Source organism: Hylobates moloch, unplaced genomic scaffold, assembly GCF_009828535.3.
Source record: "Hylobates moloch isolate HMO894 unplaced genomic scaffold, HMol_V3 SCAFFOLD_1, whole genome shotgun sequence".
In the NCBI taxonomy this organism is placed as follows: domain Eukaryota; kingdom Metazoa; phylum Chordata; class Mammalia; order Primates; family Hylobatidae; genus Hylobates; species Hylobates moloch.
The window spans coordinates 48,522,073-48,541,780 of NW_026652276.1; positions in this window are offsets into that span (position 1 = coordinate 48,522,073).

Here is a 19,708-nt window from a genome sequence, read left to right on the forward strand (position 1 = left end):
TTTTCAATTTTCAATTTCAATTTTTCAATTTTCAATTTTCAAACTCACTTTTGGCTAAAGGCTTTATGAGTAGAATTGTTCAGATTACTTAAATTATTATTTTCTTTTTTAAATGATATATCACCTGTATTTTCACTAAATCCTTGCATATAGAGTCAAGAATATTAAACATAGTTAAATTGAATGCACATGTGATTTGCAAGCTTTGTCAATTAAGCAATCTTCCAGACTGCAAGAGTTACATGGAACTTTATTTTTAAGTCGGGCTTCCCAGGAGTTGGTCCTGGGACACAGTGGTTCATCGTCATGGAGCATTTAATCAGAAGTTGTTTTAAGTCTCTTGTACAAATGAGCCTCTCCTCTGTGTTGATTTTTTTCTTTTTTTGTTCTGCTGGTTTAAGGAATACTTTGAAGTCTGCCCTTGCATTCTTTTCTGATTGTTCTGAGTGGGTGCAGGCTAGCATATTTGCACAACTTTTAGATTCGGACAGTTGTTTCAGAATGCCTTATCATGGCTATCTCCTTCCTTCATTCTCTTCAGTAAACTTCTCGCTTTCTTGCCATTTTGTTTATATCATATAGCTACCACGCTTCTCTTAATTGCTGTCCACCAAGGTCTTTATTGTTTTAGATATCACTCTAAGCATGGAGTTTTCCAGTCTCTTATCCATATTAAGTTGTTCCCCTCAGAGAGAAATGAGTAACTTTGCAGAGTCATAGCTGATTTTTGTTGTTGTTATTGTTGTTCAGTACCCTTGTGACACTGCATTGGAGCTTGTGGTGGGTATACTCTTTTCCTAGAGGGACACCCCAGTACTATGACTGAGCACTTGAAATGGCATAGTAGTTCATTATCTTTTTGTCCTTCCTCTCCCAGCTGGGAAATTTTACATTATGAATAAACTGGAACAAGGACAATCAGGGGCCTGATATTCTTAACTTGCCACGCCTGGGGTAGAACCGCTGCCCTGTAAATGGGGCTGGATGACAGAAGAGAAACCTAGTTATTTTGGCTATGCCTACCTGGACTAGAACTTCTATAACATGGAGGCAGGAGAAATGAGAAGCTACAGAAGTCAGCCCCTCCTATGATAAAACCAGACTAGGAGCTAAGAGTGGAGAGAACTCCTTGTCTTAGGCGCCCATGACTAGGGTAGACCTTCTATAGCATGGAGCTGCAGAGGGCTGGCCATGGAGTAGGTTGTGGGTCAAATGCCATAGACTCTAGCTGTTCTTAATCAAGATTTAATAGCTATTCTTGAATGAATGTCTCCATTTTCTGTATGTTTTTAGGGATAATTTCCAGAAATTTTAATTACTGTTACTTTTAATTACTGTTACAATTTTTACCAGTTAAATTGTTTTTTCACTAAGGGAGAAGATCTCCCAAACTTCTTACTGTGGCAGTCCAGAAGTCTCATCTTTTTCAATTTTAGTAGGGTCTTTTATTTGGTCGTTTAGTCATTTCCTTAGTATTCAAAGGTGTGTGTGTGTGTATGTATATGTCTGTGTGTTTGTGGGCATGTGTGTTATTTTATTTTCTTTTAGTGACTATTGTTAAGACGAGTGGACATTTCTAGTACCAAACATTTCTTTTATATAATTTTTCGTACTTTAACTGTGTTAAAATTACAGATCTTTGAATATCTAGCTAAAACTATATATTCCACAAAACACATTTTTTACATCCTCAGATGCATAAGAAAAGTAAAATATATTTTCAAATAATCAATAAGGTTATTAATCATGTTTTCATGGTTTTATTTTGAATTAAATTATAAACTGTTTAAATGTAATCAGCTGTGTTCAAGATTTGCCTCTAGTTTCTAAAAAGTCTTAACACAGTGACAATATTATATGCTATTTTTGTGATTCCACTAGAAAAATTGATTTTAGGTAAAGAGATATGTGACTAGAAGACAGCACATGCTTATGTTTGTTCTATGAATTGTTCAACTAAGTTAAATTTTTCTGTAAAACAAACTGTCAAAAATATTTTTATCATCAGATTGATTTTTAAAATATTATTGCTGATCTTTCAAAAAGGCTTTCCTTTGATTAATAGTCATGCTTTCTGGGATTATTTTTTCTATATTTATGATAGAATCTAAGTAAATGTCTATAAGTATTTAATATCTTATGGTTTACAAACACTTATCAAAAAATAACTATCATATTGAAAGCCCATAGACTACCACAAAATATTTAATATACTTATTTTAAAAGTCAGAAAGAATAAAAGGGATGTATGAACTAGTTTTCCTAAAATCATTTGATTAGAAACTGCCATCAATTATAAAACGAAGTTTTCCATATCTAAGACCTGTTTTTAAACATACTACAATTTTATTCCTATTGAGAAATTATAGTGTGTTAGACAATAATGTTCAATAAAAATAAACAGTAAATGTTATGACACATTGTCATCTTTCTATCAGTAATGAGCAAAAAGGTCTTCTGATCTCTAATATGCCTGACTTTAACAAAATTAGGCAGTTTAAATCTGATATACTTGTGTGCTCTTCCATTTAATATCAAATTTGAATAAAATAAGGAACTTACAGCATGAAATCACTTGCTAGTTTCAAGGAAGACTTATTTCACCTTTGAAAATGTTATCATATTAAAATGGGGACCAGATTTAATACTTTAAAGTCTTTTTTCTCATGACTCTGTGGATAATGTCATTAGAGATACGCCTGAATGCTGATAGATTAAAGAAAACAGCAACTGAAGTATGACTTTATTCTTTTATAGATCGTTTTAGAGACAAAGAGCAAAAATAAGAAAAGAAGAAAATTGGAAGAATTTTAAAGCTCTGATTTTATTGGAATCTAATTTTATAGTGTTAGGTTAGAAAGATAAGTCAAGAAAGAAATATAAAACCCTTCTCTCATATACTGATGCAGAACTTCCATTTTGAAGTCTATTGCTTCTGAGGGTAAAAGTTTTTCATAGAGATAATCTTGATTTTATATATTTATTTTTACTCTATTGCTCCTCATCTGCCATGTATGTTGGTCAAGGTAAAGAAAAATATAGCATCACTCATTACAGAATGCTATTCCCTCCCATAAATTATTTGAAAATTAACATCATTTGAAGTTCATATTTGCCTAAGATTAGACAGTAACATTTGCAAGGTGCTTTGATACATATCCTTAATTTGATGAAAGATTGGAAATTTTTTATGCCTTGACTATATTATTTATGTCCATTAAGTACAAATTATAATCTTTTGGAAGATGGAGCAGCTCATATTTACAGAATCAAATGTTTCTTTTTGTTTTTGTTTTTTGTTTTGTTTTCTCAGATAAAGAAAGATGATCACCTACCAAACACTGCAATTATTTGTCCACCTTAGGTCAGATGACAAGGCTGTATACACTTTTGAAAATATTTTATTTCTTTAGAATGATTTTAGATTCACAACAAAATTGAGAGGAAAGTAGAAAGATTTTCCACACATTGCCCGAGGCATTCATAGCCTCCACCATTATCAACATTTCCTATCAGTCTTATATTTGTTACAAAACATGAATCTACATTGACACATTAGTATTTCCCAAAGCCCACAGTGTGTTTACAATAGGTCTTACACCTGGTGTTCATTCTCTAGATTGGAACAAAAGGATACTGCCATGTATCTACCATTATACTATCATACACAGCAGTTTTACTGCCCTAAAAATGCTGTGTTCCATCTATTCATCCCTCACTATGTCCTAATCCTCTACAACCACTGATACTCTTACTGTTTCCATAGTTCTGCCTTGTCCAGAATGTCATATAGCTTTTTAGATTAATTTATTTCACTTGCTAATATGCATTTAAATTTCTTCTGTGTCTTTTCATGGCTTGATAGATCATGTATTTCTTGCACTGAATAATATTCTGTTGTCTGCATGAACCACTGTTTATTTGTTGATTCACCTAGTAAAGGACATCTTGGTTACTTCCAAGTTTTGGCAATTATTAATAAGGCTGCTATGAACATCTGTGTTCAGATTTTTGTGTAAAAATAAGTTTTCAGCTTTCTTGGGTAAATATCAAGGTGCATATTTGCTGAATAACATGAAAACAACATGTTTAGTTTTGTAAGAAACAACCAAACTGTCTTTCACAGTGGCTGTATAATTTTGCACTTCCATCAACAAAGAGTGAGAGCTCCTGTAGCTCCACATTATCATCAGCATATGGTGTTATCAATATTCTGGATTTGGGCCATGCTAGTAAGTAGGTACTGGTATCTCATTGTTTTAAGTAGCATTTTCCTGTTGACTTCTGATGTGGAGCAACTTTTCATGTGCTTGTTTACCATTTGTATATATTATTTTTTGATGTATCTATTAAGGTTTTTGACCCATTTTAAATTTAATTCATTTCTTATTTTTGAGTCTTCAGGGTTCTTTGTATATTTTAGTTAATAATCCTTTATCAGATATGTCTTTTGCAAATATTTTCTCCCAGTCTATGGCTTGTCTTTTTATTTTCATAACGGTATCTTTCACAGAGTAGAAATCTTTAATTTCAATAAAATTTTCTCATGAATTATTTCTTTTATGGGCAGTGCCTTTTGTGTTGTATCTAGAAATTCATTGTCATACACATGATCATCTAGGTTCTCTCCTATGTTATCATCTCAACATTTTATAGTTTTGCTTTTTACAAAGTCTATGATCCATTTTGAGTTAATTTTTGTGAAGTGTGTAGTATGTGTCTAGATTTTTTTTTTTTTGCATGTGGACATTCAGTTGTTCTAGTGCTATTTGTTGAAAAGGCTATCTTTGCTGCATTGTGTATTGCCTTTGCTTCTTTGTCAAAGATCAATAGACTATATACATTTTTAACTGTTTCTGGGCTATTTTATTTCAGGTTTGTTTGTCTATTATTTCATAAATCCCACACTGTATTTCATACTGAAGCTTTACATGTCTTGAAGTCAGAAAGAGTCAATCTTCCAACATTTTTCTTTTCATTCAATGTTGTTTTGGCAATTCTGCATCTTCTGACACTCCATATTAACTTTAGAATCAGTTTGTTGATATCTAAAAACAATTTGTTGGCATTTTGATTAGGATTGCATTGAATCTATATGTCAGTTTGGGAAGAACCAATATAATAGTAATGTTGATTTTTCCTATTTATGAACATGGAATATATCTCCATTTATTTAGTTAATTTTTTTATTTCTTTTGACATTTATACTTTTCTCCATAAAGATATTTTGCATATTTTGTTAGATTTATACCTAAATATTCATTTTAGGGGTGCTAATGCAAATAGTATCGTGTTTTTAATTTCAAATTCCAGTTGTTCATTCTGGATGTGGGAAAGCTTTTAACTTTGGTGTATTAACTTTGTAGCCTGAAAACATGCTATAGTTGCTTATTAGAAGAGTTTGCCAATTGTTTTGTATTTTCAATATAGAAAATTACACAATATGTGAAAAAAAGTTTTATTTCTTCCTCACAAATCAACATCCCCTTTATTTCCTTCCTTTGTCTCGTGATATTTAGTAGAACGTTTCAGTTTAATGTTGAAAAGGAGTGTTTAGAGGGAACATACTTGCCTTGTTCCTGATTGTGTTGGGAACGTTTTCTGTTTCTTACAATTAAGTATAATGTTAACTGTAGGTTTTCAGTATAACTTAAAAAAATCAACTTGAGGATGTTTTATTCTATTCCTAGTTTCCTGAGAGTTTTTCTTTTTATCATAAATGGGTGTTAAATGTTGGCAAATGCTTTTTCTCCATCTATTGATATGACCATATAATTTATCTTCTTCAGTTGTTGATGTGATTAATTACATTAATTGGCTTTCTAATGTTAAACTAGCCTTGCATACCTCAGATATATCCAACTTGGTGCTGGTGAATAATTCTTTTTATATATTGTTGGATTCCATTTGCTATTTTCTGAGAATTTTTGCATAAATATCTATTAGAAATATTGTTTGTAGTTTTATTTCCTTGTAATGTCTTTGTCTGGTTTTGATATTAGTGTGATGCTTGCCTCATAGTACGAGTAAGGAAGTATTCTTCATATTTCTATCTTCTGAAAGATATTTTAGAGAATTGGTATGATTTATTTCTTAAACGTCCAGTAGAATTCACTGGTGCTTTTGCTTTTGGAATGTTATTAATCATTGATTACATATAATGAATAGATATAGGTACATCCAGGTTGTCTGCTTCTTTTTGTGTAAATTTTGGCAGATTGTGTCTTTCAAGGAATTGAGCCATGTTATCTAGCTTATCAAATCTGTAGGCATAGAGCTATACGTAATACTCTTATTATCCTCTTAATCTTCATAACATCTGTGGTGATATCCTCTCTTTCATTCCTTCTGCTCAATTTAGATTTTATTTGCTCTTGTTTTTCAAGTTTTTTAAGATTGAAGCTTGGATAACTGCTTATAGATATTTCTTCTTTTCTAGCATGTGAATTTATTACTATGTTTTCTTCTAAGCACTGGTTCACTCCATTTCCAATTTTGAAAAGTTGTTTTTATAAAATTTTAATTAATTTTGAATATTTTTAAGTTTCTCTTCAGATTTAATTTTTGACTCATGAATTATTTTGAAATGTATTCTTTAACCTGTATGTACTTTTAAGATTTTCTAGTTACCTATTTGTCATTAATTTCTAGTTTAATTCCACTGTGGTCTGAATGCAGACATTGTACAATGTCTGTCCTTTTAAATTTATTAGGGTACGTTTTATGGCCCAGAATGTAATCTATCTTGGTGTGGATTGTATGGAAGCATATGTATTTTCCTGCTGTTGAATGGAGTAATCTATGTATGTCAATTGTATTGAGTTGATTGATGGTGTTATTGAGTTCAACAATGTTGTTACAGATTTTCTGCCTGATGAGTCTGTCTGTTTATAATAAAGGTATTGAAGTCCCCAAATATAATAGTAGATTAACCTATCTCCCCTCATAGTTCTATCAGATTTTGTCTCACATATGCTCTGTTGTTAGGTACATATACATTAAGGATTGTTATGTCTTCTTGGAGAATTGACCCCTTTATTGTTATGTAATGTCTTTCTTTGTCCTCAATAAATTTCCTCATTTTAAAGTCTACTCTGAAATTGATAGAGCTATATCTGCTTTCCTTTGATTAGTGCTAGCATAGTATAACTTCTCCATGTTTTTTAATTGACAAAATTGTATGTATTTATCATGTACATGTTCTTTTAAAATGTGTGTACACTTTAAAAAGGATAAATTCAGATAATTAACATTTACATTACCTCACATAGTTATTTCTTTATGGTGAAAATCTACAATTAGCAATCTACTTAAAATCTACTCAGCAACTTTCAAAGATACAATACGTTGTTATTAACTATAGAGGACTCTTGTACACTAGATCTCTTGAAATTATTTCTCCAATCTAACAGAAATACTGTATCCTTTTGACAACTGTCTCCTCAACCCACTTTTCCATCCATTTACTTTTAATCTAGATGTGTCCATATATGCAAAGATGGTTACTTTTTGACAAAATATAGTTGGGTCTTTTTTTTTTTTGATCCACTCAAACAATCTCTGCCAAAGTATTATACTTAGAATATTGACATCCAAGGTGATTTATTATGTACTCGAGTTGATATCCACCATATTTTTTTACTATTTTCTATTTATTGCCCTTGATTTTTGTTCCTAATTTTGTTTTCTACTCTTCTTCTGCCTGTTGTGATTTTAATTGAGCATTTTATATTATTCCATTTTCTCTTTTTTCTCAGAATATCAACTATGGTTCTTTTTTTTCCTATTTTTTGGTAGTTGCCCTAGAGTTTGCAATATGTATTTACAACTAATTCAAGCCCACTTTTTTAATAACACTATACTGTTTCACAGGTACTATAAGTACCCTATAATAACAAAATAACTTTAACTTATCCTCTTATCCCTTGTATTATAGCTGTCATTCATTTCACTCATATATAATAATGAATATAAAATATATACAGAACCATACATAATTGAATACATTGTTGCTATAATTATTTTGAACAAACAGTTGTCTGTTAGATCAATTAAGAATAAGAAAAATAAAAGCATTTACTTTACTTTCATTGGTTTTGTCTTTGATGCTTCTCCTTTATTTATGTAGATCTTGCTTTCCGACCTATATTATTTCTCTTCTCTTTTAACATCTTTTGCATTTTTTACTAGTAACAAATTCCATAAATTTTTGTTTATCTGAAAAAGCCCTTATTTCTCCTCCACTTTTCGAGGGTAATTTTACAGGGTACAGAATTCTACGTTGGTGCATTTTTCTTTTTTTTCTCAACACTTCAAATATTTTATTCTATTTTGTTCTTGCTAATTTGGCTTCTGAGAAGAGGGAAGATAGATTTCTTGTCTTTGTTCCTGTTTTGGTAATGTGCTTTCTCAGACCCAAACCAGCATTTTTCAAAATTTTTTCTTCATTTAAAATTTTCTGTAGTTTGCAAATAATATACCAAGGTGCAGTTTTAAATTTTGTTTTGTGTTATTTTGTTTGACATTTATCTTGGGTGATGTTCTCTGAGCTTCCAGAATCTGTGGTTTGGCATCTGACATTAACTTGAGGGAAATTCTCAGTTATTATTTCTTCAAATATTTATTTTGCTCCTTTATCTCTTTCTTCTTCCTCTAGTATTTCCAGTATACATATGTTACAACTTTTGTAGTTGTCCCACTCTACAGAATATTTTGTTCTGTTTATTTCAGTCTTTTCTCTTTTCGTTTCAGCTTTGGAAGTTTCTATTGATAAATATTCAAGCTGAGAGATTTTCTTCCTCATCTGGGGCCAATCTCCTAATGAGATTTTCAAATGCCTTTCTGTTACAATTATTTTGATCTCTAGCATTTCTTCTAGGTTCTTTCTTAGGATTTTCATTTCTGTGTTTATATTTTCTTATGTTCTTGCATGCTGTCTGCTTTATCCATTAGAGCCTTTATCTCATTAATCATAGTTGCTTTAAATTTCTTGTTTGATAATTCCAATATCCCACCCATGCCTGTTTCTAATGTGTTACTGTGTCTTCGAACTGTTTAGTTTTTTGTTTGTTGTGTTTGGTTTTTGCCTTTCTCTTACTGTGTTTTAGTATGCCTTGTAATATATCCTTGATATTCAGACATAATATATTGCAAAAAAGAACTGCTATATTAGTCTGCTATCACACTGCTATGAAGACATACTTGAGACTGGGTAATTTATAAAGAGCAGAGGTTTAATCAACTAACAGTTTCACATGGCTGGGGCGGCCTCAGGAAGCTTCCAATCATGGCAGAAATTACCCCTTCACAGGGCTGCAGGAGAGAGAATGAGTGGAAGCAGGAGAAATGCCAGACGCTAATAAATCCATGCAGGGACATGGATGAAGCTAGAAACATTCTCAGCAAACTAACACAGGAACAGAATACCAAACTCCACATGTACTCTCTCATAAGTGGGAGTGGAACAATGGGAACACATGGATACAGAAAGGGGAACATCACACACTGGGGCCTGTCAGGGGGTGGGGGGCAAAGGGAGGCATAACATTAGGACAAATACCTAATGCATGAGGGACTTAAAACCTAGATGAAGGGTTGACCGGTGCAGCAAACCACCGTGGCACATGTATACCTATGTAACAAACCTGCACATTCTGCACATGTATCCCAGAACTTAAAGAAAACAAAGAAAAAAAGTCAGATGTCGTGAGACTCACTCATTATCACAAGAACAGCATAGGGCAAACCAATCCGATGATTCAATTACCTCCACCTGGTCTCTTGACACAAAGGCATTATGGGGATTACAATTCAAGGTAAATTTGGGTGAGGACACAGAGCCAAAACATATCAAGGTCTTCTGTATTGTAGTGGTAATAACTGACAGAGAGGAAGATTTTGATAGTTCTATGATTATGTCTCGTGTCTTAGTGAACCTATGCCTCTGAAATATGAACTTCACTAGTGTTTCTCAGTTTTTTATCTTCCATCAAGTGAGGCAGGATGTCTAGAGTGGGCTGGAGTTGACTATTTCCCTACCCCTAATAAATTTGATTTATTGACAATTTCTTTAATTAAAAATTTTTAATGCTATTTATACTTCAGTAGCCTCCCTCCCTATCAAACAAAATCACCAGAATTCTAAGAAAGTAAAATTACAGGATTCTATTTTTTATGAAAAGAGACATGCATAGCAACATATATGTCAAAATGCATAAAAATAGGTAGGAAATAATGATGCTTAATGTAGATATATTATTGGAATGATTCACTTTTTCAACATTCACATAGAATCAGACAGCAGGTGTTCAACGGTAGTTTCAAATAGAAGAGCTCCTTAATCTCTATATTTTGGTATATATATGTTCAGTTTTTCTGTACAGGCATATATCACTTTAATGGAACTTGCATCTGTCACATAACGTGTCATTTTTTATTGCTACCTAGTATTCTAGTCATAACTATATATTAATTTAACTAAAACACGAGTATTAGAAATTTAAGATATCTAAATATTTTCACTATTATTTACAATGCTGAGACAATTTTAGCTAAAAATTACTAAACATCTATGCTCATTATCTAAGAAAAAATTCTAAAATTAGATCTGCTTGGCCCAATGGTTTGCATACTTTTTTCTCTTTAAAAAATTTCCCCTTTAAGGCCAGTCATGGTGGCTCACGCCTGTAATCCCAGCACTTTGGGAGGCCGAGGGGGTTGGATCGAGACCATCCTGGCTAACGCGGTGAAACCCCGTCTCTACTAAAAATAAAAAAAAAATTAGCCGGGCGTTGTGGGGGGCGCCTGTAGTCCCAGCCACTAGGGAGGCTGAGGCAGGAGAATGGCGTGAACCCAGAAGGCGGAGCTTGCAGTGAGCCGAGATCGCACCACCGCACTCCAGCCTGAGCAACAGAGCAAGACTCTGTCTCAAAAAAGAAAAAAAATCCCCTTTAATTAATTTTTTATTTAGTTATTACTGACATACTATAAACTACACATATTTAAAGGGCACCATTTGCTACATTTTGGCATATGTACCCACTATAAAATAATTACTAAAGAGAATAATAAACATATTCATTATACGCAGATGTTTCCTTACACTCGTTTGTAATCTGTCCGTTCAGGCATCTCACTCACCAGGCAACTACCTATTTGTTTCCTGTTAATGTGTATTACTAAGAAATAGAGGTGTTGTAGGCCCCAGCTACAATTTGTCTACCTTTCCTTACTGTTCTTTCAGTTTCGCTTTATGTATTTTGAAGCTCCAATGTTTGGTGTATACGTACGTATTTAAGACTGCTACCTCCTTGTGATTAACTGACCATTTTGTTATGATATATCTCTCTTTATCCATGCTAACTTTCTTTGCTCTGAAGTCTAGATTTTCTGAAGTTACTACAGCCTCTCTGCTTTCTCTTGGCTGACGTTTGCATAGTATATTAGTTTGCATCCTTTTACTTTTAACTTAACCATATAATTATATTTGTAAACTTTACTATATAATTATATTTTAAGTAGATTGTTCTGGAAGCATATAGTTGGATATAATTTAATTCACCCTGCCAATCTATGTCTTTTATTTAGATGATTTAAATTAAATTTTGTTATATTAGTGTGTCATATCTATATAGTATCTTTTTATATCTATCTATATATCTTATAGATATGTAAGATCTTTTTAGTATCTTATATAGAATTTTCAGTATTTATTGTGGCAATTTTATTTCATTTTAGTAGATGCTCTGGAGATCATAATTTGTATATGCAACATCATAGTCTACAAAAAAATATATTTTACTACTTCAAATGGAATCTAAAAACATTACCTACACTTAGGTCCCTTTAACTTCCTTTTTTTAATACTATCATTGTCTTAAATATGTTATTTATATATACTGAAAATCATATGAAATATTATTATAATTTTCACGTTAACCGCCAGACCTAATATTAAAGAATGAAAAACAGAGCCTGGGTATAGTGACTCACGCCTGTAATCCCAGGTGTTTGGGAGGCCAAGGCGGGAGGATGTTTGAGACCAGCCTGGCCAACATGGTGAAACCCTGTCTCTACTAAAAATACAAAAAATTAGCTGGATGTGGGTCACGAGCCTGTAACCCCAGCTACTCAGGAGGCTGAGGCAGGAGAATTGCTTGAATCAGGGAGGCAGAGGTTGCAGTGAGCTAAAATTGCACCATTGCACTCCTGCCTGGATGACAAGAGCAAGACTTCGTCTCAAAAAAATAAAAATAAAATAAAAAATAAATAAATAAAATAAAAGTAGAAAAATGGTCTAATATTTTTTCCTATATATTTACCCTTTCACTCCAGCCTGGATGACAAAGCGAGACTCCATCTCAAAAAAATAAAAATAAATAAATAAAAATAAAAATAAAATGAATAAAATAAAATAAAAATAAAAACCATTTTTTGACTGTCAACAAATTATTTCATTAATCTAAGAATGACATATTTCAGCTTTATTTCTTAAGAATATTTTCAGTAGATATACATTTTTTGTATCACAAGACTTTTTTCTTTCAGTATTCTAAAAACATTTTCCCACTTCTGTCTGGTCTGTATAAATTAGTGATAAATCCACTATAATCCAAACTATTGTTCATCCAGATGTAATGCACTGTTTCTGACAGCTTTAGAGACTTCTTTTGCATTTGTCTTTGCTTTCAGATATTTAATTTTGATGTTCTGAAATTGAAATGCTTTGGGTTTATTCTGTTTATAGTTAGATCAACTTCTTGGATCTGCAAGTTTTATTAAATTGAAAAAAGATTCAGCAATTACTTTTTAAATTAAATTTTCAGTGCCCTACGCACTTACTCTTTTCTTTCAATGACTTCAATGATGTGAATATGAGATGTTTACTTATTGTCCCACGGGCCTCACAGTTAATTTTTTTAATTCTGTTTATTCTCCATTATTCCATCTAGATAATTTCAATTGTCCTGTCTTCAATGTCAGTGACTCTTTCCTCAATCACCTTCATTATTCTATTAAACCCATACACAGAATATTTTCTTTGTCATTGAATTTTTTAATGCTAAAATTTCTGTTTTTATATTATCTTCTATTTATTTGTTGAGATGATTTTTTGTTTCATAAGTAATCATAATTGCTTGCTAGAGCATTTTCATAATACTATCTTTAATATCCTTGTCAAATAACGCCACCATATATGTTATCTCAGTGTTGGTATCTATTGTTTTGCTTTTTTCTCTTTGTCGAGTCTTCCTGATGCTTGGTAAGACAAGTATTTTTTTATTGTATACTGGACATTTGGGGTATATTTTATGAACCTCTTGTTCTTACTAAACTCTTCTGTTTTAATAAGCAATTAACCCGTTTTAATTTTGCATGCATGGCCTGGCCTAATTTTGTGAACCACGCTTCAGACTTCAGTTTAGTTTCAAAAACTTCTGCAATGTTATTTTTATCTGTTCCATTTTTGTGCTACTCAGAGACCTATTTGAGAACTGAGCAGTTTTTCATGCCACAGTTCAATTCTTAAAGCTTTGCAATAATAAATCTTCTGTGTTTTTTTGCATGAATTTGCCAATTGTCCATCTAGGACTTCATAAACTGATTTAACCAATTCTGTTCTTTAGCTTCTTCCTCTTTGTATTCCTCCCATGTACCCACTGTCCAGGTGACAGAAGGTGGCACTATCTCATTCCCACAGGGGACATAAGCTTCTTTTTTTTTTTTTTTTTTTTTTTTTTGAGACAGAGTCTCGCTCTGTCGCCCAGGCTGGAGTGCAGTGGCGCAATCTCGGCTCATTGCAAGCTCCGCCTCCCGGGTTCACGCCATTCTCCTGCCTCAGCCTCTCCGAATAGCTGGGACTACAGGCGCCCGCCACCACGCCCGGCTAATTTTTTTTTTTTGTATTTTTAGTAGAGACGGGGCTTCACCGTGGTCTCGATCTCCTGACCTCGTGATCCGCCCACCTCGGCCTCCCAAAGTGCTGGGATTACAAGCATGAGGACATAAGCTTCTTAGTGAAAAGGATGAAAGGAAGTTAGATCTCTACCTATGATAAAATGAGAGAGAGCGAGAGAGAGAGAGAGAGAGGAAAAGAGAGAGAAAGAGAATTACCCTCATGAATATTTAAAAAAAACCCTGGTAATTATGATAGCCTCAGGATATATGGAAAACCTAAAATGATAATTATGTTACTTATAATAGTTTGTACCTTTTGAATGAATCATTTATTCAAAACTTAATTTTTTAAATTTGCCTTTTTACAGATTCTGTTTCTAGAGTAATTTTTATAGCCTTTAGTGTGCTGATAAGTATTAAAACCTCTAATGTTTTTCCAATTTAATTGACATGGAACATTTGTATTTGTCATAACTTACAGAATTAATATATCTGTAATTTACAGAATTAGTTTAAATTATAAGCATTTTAAAAAATGGTTAACATAAAGTAGGGCCTAGTCTAAATTATTTTGGTTGAGCATTTTTTAAAAATGTTATCTGTTCTGGAATCTCTTGAAATGATCATAGGGATTTTGTTCTTTAATTCTGTTGATATGGTATATTACATTTATTAATTTTTGTATGTTCAACTGTCTTGCATTTTTGTGATAAATCTTATTTGATCATGGTGAATGACCTTTTCAATGCATTGCTGAATTTTGTTTGTTAGTATTTTGTTGAGGATTTTTGCATCTATGTTCACCAGAAATATTTGCCGTAGTTTTGTTTTCTTTGGTTGTGTTTTTGTCTGGTTTTGGTATCAGGGCAATAGTGGCCTCGTAGAGTGAATTTGGAAGTATTTTATTCTCCTTGACTTCAATATCCCTTCATGATAAGAAAAAAAAAACAGCTTTAAAAAACCTTACTATAGAAGAAACATATCTCAACACAATAGAAGCCATATGAATATACTGAATGTGGAAAAACTGTGTTTCTTTTAAGATTTAGAACATGACAAGGATGCCCAATTTCACTAATGTTATTCAGCATAGTACTGGAAATCCTACAAGAGAAATTAGACAAGAGAAAGAAATAAAGGGCATCCAAGTTGTAAAGGAAGAAGTCAAATTGTGCTTGTTTGCAGATTACATGATCTTATATTTAGAAAAACCTAAAGGCTCCACCAAAAAAAAACCCTTAAAACTGGTGAACAAATTCAGTAAACTTATAGTATACAAAGTCAACATACAAAAATCAATAGCATTTCTATATGCCAACAGTGAACAATTTGAAAAAGAAACCAAGAGAAGGATTCCATTTACAATAGCTACAAATAAAATAAAATACCTAGAAATAATCTTAACCAAACAAGTAAAAGACACCTACAATGAAAACCATAAAACAATAACAAAATAAATTGAAGAGGACACAAGAAAATGAAAAGATACTTCATTTTCATGATTTGTAACAATCAGTGTTGTTAAAATGTCCATACTATCCAAAGCAATCTAGAGATTCAATACAATCCTTATCAAAATACCCATGACAATCTTCATGGAACAGAAAATATAACCCTAAAATTTGTATTGAACCACAAAAGACTCAGAATAGCCAAAGCCACCCTGAGCAAAAAAGAACAAAACTAGAGAAATCACATTACCTGACTTCAAATTATGCTATTACGAAGCTGTAGTAGTCAAAACAGCATAGTACTGGCATAAAAACAGACACATAGACCAAGGAAACAGAATAGAGAGCCTATAATCAAATTTATGTATTTGTCAAGTCATTTTCAACAAAGGTGCAAAGAATATACATTGGATGAAAGAAGACTCTCCTCAGTAAATGGTACTGTGACAACTGGATATACAGATGAAGAAGAATAAAACCAGGCCTGCATCTTAAATATAAGACCTAAAACTATGGAATTACTTGAAGAAAACGTTGAGGACACGCTCCATAACATTGTTCTTGGTAACAATTTCTTGAATAACACCTCAAAAGCATAAGCAAGCAAAGCAAAAATGGACAAATGGGATCATATCAAGCCTAAAAGTTTCTGTACGGCAAAGCCAACAATCACCAAAATGAATAGATAGCCTATGGAATGAGAGAAAATATTTGCAAATTACCCATCTCACAAGGTATTAGTACCAGAATATATAAAACATATTAAAGAGGACAGACAGCTCAGGAATAAAACAAATAATCAGATTTTAAAATGGGCAAAATATCAGAATAGACATTTCTTAAAAGACATACAAATGCCTACATGTATATGAAACACGCTTAACATCAGTAATGCTCAGAGAAATGCAAATCAAAACTACCGTGAGATATCATCTCACCCAGTTGAAATGACTTTATATTTTGTATATATTTTGTATATATATACAAAAAAAAATATATATATATACACACACACACACACGCACAGATAGATGATAGATATATAGATAGGTGACATGATCGGGGACCATCTTCTTTTAGAAATAGAAGATTAGATGTCAATTGTGAGGTATCTGTAATTTTTTTATTTTTAATTACTATGGGTACATAACAGTTCTATATATTTATAGGGTACAAGTGATGTTAGGATATAAGCATACAATGTGTAATGACCAAAGTAGGGCAATTGGGGTGCCCATCACCTCAAATATTTATCATTTCCTTGTGTTAGAAATATTTCAATTCCCCTATTTTAGTTATCTTAAAATATACAATAGATTATTTTTAACTATAATCACTCTATTGTGTTAATGAATACTAGATCTTATTTATTCTATCTAACTTACTTTGTACCCATTAACCATACATTCTACCGTTCTCAGCCTTTGGTAACCACCATTCTACTGCCTATCTCCATAAATTATTTTTTTTAGCTCCCATGCATGAGTGAGAACATGTGAACTTAATCTTCCTGTGCCTAGTTTATTTCACTTAACATAATGACCTCTAGTTCCATCCATGTTGATGCAAATGACATGATTACATTTCTTATGGCTGAATAAAATTTCCTTGCATGTATCTACTGCATTTCATTATCCACTTATCTTGCGATGCACACTTAGGTTGCTTCCAAATGTTGGCTATTTTGAATAGTGCTGCAATGAACGTGAGAGTACAGATATCTGTTCAACACACTATTTTTTTTTTCTTTTGGGCATATACGTAGCAGTGGCACTGGTGGATCATATGGTAGCTCTATTTTTAGTTTTTTTGAGGAACCGCCATAATGTTCTTCATAGCGGCTGAACTAATTTACATCCCCACCAACAGTGTAGGAGGGTTCTCCTTTTTCCACATCCTTGCCACCATTCATTATTGCTTGTCTTTTGGATAAAAGCCATTTTAGCTGAGTGAGATGATATCTCGTGGTAGTTTTGATTTGAATTTCTCTGAGTATTGTTGATGTTAAGCATGTTTCATATACATGTAGGTCATCTGTATGTCTTCTTCTAAGAAATGTGTATTCTGATCTTTTGCCCATTTTAAAATCTGATAATTTGTTTTATTCCTGAGCTGTTTGACCTCTTTAATATGTTTTATATATTCTGGTACTAATCCCTTGTGAGATGGGTAATTTGCAAATATTTTCTCTCATTCCGTGGGCTGTCTCTTCATTTTGCTAATTGTGGGCTTTGCCGTACAGAAACTTTTAGGCTTGATATGATCCCATTTGTCCATTTTTGCTTTAGTTGCCTATGCTTTTGAGACATTACCCAAGAAACTGTTACCCAGAACAATGTTATGGAGCGTGTCCCCAATGTTTTCTTCAAGTAATTCCATAGTTTCAGGTCTTATATTTAAGATGGGGGTCTAGTTTTATTTTTCTTCACATGTACATCCGGTTATCACAGTACCATTTACTGAGGAAAGTCTTCTTTTACCCAATGTATATTCTTTACACCTTTATTGAAAATCAGTTGACAGATACAGAAATTTGGTTCTAGGCTCTCTATTCTGTTTCTTTGGTCTATGTGTCTGTTTTTATGCTACTACTATGCTGTTTTGGTTACTACAGCTTCATAATAGCATAATTTGAAGGCAGGTAACGTGATTCCTCTAGTTTTGTTCCTTTTGTTCAGGGTGGCTTTGGCTATTCTGAGTCTTTTATGTACATATATATATATACACACATATATATACATATAATCTCTTCTTTATAGTTTGCAATGATTGGCTGTACAGCATCATTAGCATCTCATTAAATTCTGTCTTATTTCACATCATATGCAATTTCCAGTTTAGTAATACGGATAATACTGTCTTTCCATGTATATAATTCTGCTCAAGCTCAGTAGTTTTTTTTTTTTTCTATAGCTGTTTTACTGTTTTTTCCCTAAATGGCAGAGATAGGTTTTTGAAATCCATAATGCTCAACAAAACTATTTACAAATTTGATTAATAATTATTTACATGTATTAATAATTTCTTACCATCATATCTTATCTTCATCATTATTAGGACAGAACATCTGCCAACGCATTGATAACTATTATTATGATTAAGAGTATTAGCAAATTAAACCATTAAAATGGCCTCAGTATAATTATAAAAATCTACATACTTCCTACTGTAAGGACGATCATTTTAAAAATATAAATGATTCTTTAAACCAATAAGCAAGGCAAAAAGATTTTTGTCCTTGAATACTCCTCATTCTGCTCCACGTCTTTATCCAAATAAGCTCTTTAAGGATATTTAATATTTATTCTTTTCATCATATGATTGGATTGTATGCTAATGTATGGTTTCAACATTACCATTCTGTCATAATAGTTTCATCCCTTTTTACCACATTTCCTTTCCTTTAAAATAGCATGGTGTTAGCGACAAATAACAGAAATTCAGGATTGGTTCAAAATTTCGACAAAAAACTTTTTTGTCTCTCCTATGAAATCAACAGCGTTGGCCACATCCTATCACTGCTTCTTCATGTGATTATTGAATGACAGCCAAAAGCAAGAGAAAATAAAGATTCATCATTCATTTCATATGCAAAAGAGAAAAAAAGTTAATTTGCTTCTTGTTGCTTTCTCGTTAAAGAGTAAATGTTTTCTTATCAAGAGAAACTGTCTTGTTTTCAGGTAAGCTCTTAATCAGTTATTGTAGAAAAAAATGGAAATATGATTGTCTCAAGCGTTTGTCCCTACCCCAGATACCTAGAGCTGTGGTCAATTTTTCACGTTGGGTTGCTGTAGAAAAAGAAGGGATGCCTGGAATTCCTGTTGAGGATATAATTGCAATGGCATTTTCACCTTCTTTCCTTTTATTCACAACACACATTATCTTGGTTACCTACCATGTTCGAGTTCTTCTCAGGACACCCAAATTAGTAGAGTTAGTTTTTTAAATTTAATAACAGTATTTTGACAGGTGACTTAAGCCCTCTTTGCTATTATTTGTGTTGTTGAACTATAGACAATAATTAAAATCCAAAAGAAAAGACAAGTAATTACGTATGATATATATGTTTACATTACTGATACTTTTTCACTTACTTTATGCTTACAATATATCTGTCATTTATAATTTTCTTAAATGTTTAGCTAAATAAATCTGGAAAAATATTCTTTGATGTTTATGTAAGTTCATTAGAAATGCCTATTTTTAGTTTTAAGAAAAAAATACTTGTAAATCATTGTTTTTGCAAGAAGTAGTGTATCCAATAGCTTTATGTAAGAGAAAACATGCTGTTTTCAGATTAATACTAGAAAGCAATTGCTGGCTGAGGAGAAGGAGTTAGCAAAATGTTCTCATTAGAGAGA